A 3,545-nucleotide genomic window follows, 5' to 3' on the forward strand; every position below is an offset into this window, starting at 1 on the left:
ATATATACGTTAGTAGGTATTTTATTACTTACCCGCTATTATTTAGATTTTAATGGATTCTTAATGGATACATGAAGTGTTAGCTGTTACAAATAGTTTTGGAGCTATTTGATAGATAACTAATTAATTGTTAATAGTTTCATTAACTGATATATGATTTGTTAGTCGATACATTTGTTTGATACATAGATTGTTAGATGATACTGAAATTATTAGCTGATATGTTAGTTGATATGTAGATTGTTACCTGTTATGTAAATATTTAGCTGATAAATCTAGAGTTACTTGTTTTCGATAAAGCATGAGGGTATTTTCGTCTGCACAGTGTCAAAAAATTACTTCTTTTTGGGTTATCCATAATTATGAGCATTCAGCTAATTTGGACCTTAATTGAATATATTTCACGCATTCACTCTTTTTTTTTGTCAAACCAAAAGGTGATTATGCTTATACGTACCAATTAACAGGTGAAAAGACATCAAACAGTTCTCAGTATAAGTGTTTATATGAAGTGTTTTATATAAGATTTTTGAGACCAGATCAGACAAATAAGATAAATCCCTTTAACAACATCAACACCAATTATTTAAAGTATTCATTTGTTCAGAATCTGAAAGAATAAGACATATGTTAGAGACTAGTATTAATGTAGCCAAAGTACAGCAACAGAAGAAGCCTCAAGCTCATCAACATAACAAGTCCATTGTGAAGTCTCAGCTACAAGACAAAGAAGTTGTGCTCAACATAAGGGAAAAGAAGTCAATACAGCTAGCAAATAGATACTCTCCTTTGTCAATGGCTAGCTGCTAAGATTACAGCTGTATCATATCTAGATCCTTTGGCTTATGTTATATATATGTTATATATGTAAAGAAACGTAAGAAAGTATTTTTCAAATATAATTTTGCTCTGTTTATTCCTCTGTTCTTGCTCTGTCTTTAACTAGAGTTGATCTCTTTGTCAAGATATATACGTAACTTCCAAAACTATTTGAACTCACCAGCTCATACAGAAATACTTGCATATCAACTAATTAATCCTAAGGAATTGATTTCGGAGATGATGATCCAAATTTACAAATTTAAAACTCTAGTAAGTGTCGATCCTAAATAACCCAACTGATGTGATGTGATAGAGAATGTGGTAATTAATAATGCAATGAGCAATGGAACATGACTGGAGTAGACACACTTCCTTTTGGAAACAAAAGGATTATGTATTTAAGCAAAGTTGAATGCAAAGACTATCTGGAATATCATACGTGATGCATGCACCATCTAGAGTTGATTGGTAGAAGGGGCCGGTCAGGTTGACTATGCGATGCAATATCAAATGTGAGGTAATTTTTGTAATATATATTGAACAAAGAATTCTAAATGAGCATTCTTATGTTTTTTTCTGGCAGGTGTAAAATAGAAACGTTTCAACCATTGATTTCGGTTTGAAGTGATTAAGTTCGAAGATGAATCGTTTAAATTATAAGTCTACCGTTCGGTTATACAATGCATCGGTTAAAATTAGTTGAGAACATTATATTATAGATATGGTCGTATGTTTGGGTTAATATAACGTTTCCTAGAAAATTAGTATTGGACTTACAAATTATTAACTCGATTCTTATACTGTTATATAAAGTAAATTGACACATCAATACAAACTATATATTACAATTTTTTTAATGATTCTCACTTAATATATATGAGATACATACGTTTGATATGGAAACTATCGATCATTTAAAGTTGACCGGCATCTTGAGCTTGATTTATATGTTAAGAATCATTGTTCTGACATCGAGGAGCTTCCTTCGCCTAGGATTTTTGCAACCCACATGCCGTTTCAAACGCTTCATGAATCTCTAAAAGATTCTCCTTGCAAGGTGGTGTACGTGTGTAGAAATGTAAAAGATGTGTTGGTCTCTCGTTGGCATTTCAGGAGAAAGATTGTTAGAAAAGACTTATATAGTAACTACTCGCTTGAAGATACGGTTGACGAGTATATTAAAGGGGCTTACTTGTTTGGACCGTTCAAGAATCAAGTTTTAGGTTATTGGGAAGAGAGCTTGGTGAACTCAAATCCAGTACTCTTCATGAGGTATGAAGAAATGATAGAGAAGCCTGAGGCTCAAGTTATGAGGCTCGCTGATTTTTTAGATTGTCCATTCACTGAAGAAGAAAAGCAAAGTAGAACGGTGGAGAAGATCTTGGAACTGTGTAGTCTTAGCAACTTGAGTAACTTGGAGGCCAACAAGATTGGGACGTCTACTTGTGGAATTGCTCACCAAACGTTTTTTTGCTAAAGGATGAGTTGGTGACTGGAAGAATCATCTTACTGATGATATGGCAAGAAAACTCGATGAGATGGTTGAAAAGAAACTAGAAGGTTCAGGGTTGAAGTTTGAGTGATCCAAATTCTCAATGATTTTTATATGTTTGATATTCAATAAAAAAACTTGTTATGATAAAGATTGTTTGAAAGCTAGCTCAAACATAGTTTGACTATCTTTTGGTTTGTTGTTTTTTTTCTTCAAAGATATTGAAAAGTTGTGCATTTTCTTTGTTATATATCTAACTATATATATAAACTAGGTAGTAACCTGCGCCTTGCGCGAAATGTGATTATTAGTTTCGTTATTTTTTTAATAAGGAGACATTAATCTGTTTAATCTGGATATCAGTTCTGTTTTAGGTTTTTTTGTTTTGTTTTTAATCTCCTAAAATATAACTATCATTTTAAATCAATATTTATTTGATTTGTTCGGTTAAATTGTTTGATGTTTTTGGTTTTTTTTTTCCAGTGATAATCAAAAATTACTATTTTTTTTTTCATGTTATGAATCTAAGATAGTCGTGATGTCGAACCAATGGTTTCATATTATAGTTTCTAAACGGATAATAGTTAAAAAAAGAAAAGAAAATTATTAAGACAAATCATTTTACTACAATTTGATCGATAGTGAAAGAAGCATTAACAAAAAGAATATTTTACCTTAAAAAAAACTTAGATAATTCAGTTGTGGTAAATACTTAGTTATAAGGTGATCACTTCAATGTGCACATGTATGTGTTTGTTAAAGTATATACAGATGGTTGATAAATATATAAAGATATTGTTAATTAATATTAAATGATATTTTTTTTCAAAATAATACATGAAAAATAAAATTCTTAAAATGAAATTATTTAAAAACAAAAATATTGTAAAATTTATATAAACTATAATATATAACTTATATATAATTCTTTAAATATATGTATATATATATACATATAACTGATCAAATTGGATATTCGTTCCTAAAAATATTGATATTTATGATTTGCTTTTTTTTTTACGGATATTGCATTTTAGTATTTGATTTGCTTCGTAGAGTAACGAATATCTGAATTTTTCAGTTAGAATCAAAACGGATAACGAATCAAATCAAAATTTTTGAATAATTTGTCCAGCTCTATTCGTAAACAGTAAAAATAACGTAAAGAAAAATCATGCATGTGGGTTTTATATTAAAAAACGTAAAGTACATAGTGTGAACATATTTATGT

At 29.7% G+C, this 3,545-nt stretch overlaps 1 pseudogene; it reads left to right on the forward strand.

Annotated features, from left to right (window-relative positions):
* Positions 1-1,735: 1,735 nt before the first annotated feature.
* On the forward strand, positions 1,736-2,405 carry LOC106340526 (annotated as a pseudogene).
* Positions 2,406-3,545: the final 1,140 nt, after the last annotated feature.

The sequence above is a fragment of the Brassica oleracea genome, chromosome C1, assembly GCF_000695525.1.
Source record: "Brassica oleracea var. oleracea cultivar TO1000 chromosome C1, BOL, whole genome shotgun sequence".
Classification (NCBI taxonomy): domain Eukaryota; kingdom Viridiplantae; phylum Streptophyta; class Magnoliopsida; order Brassicales; family Brassicaceae; genus Brassica; species Brassica oleracea.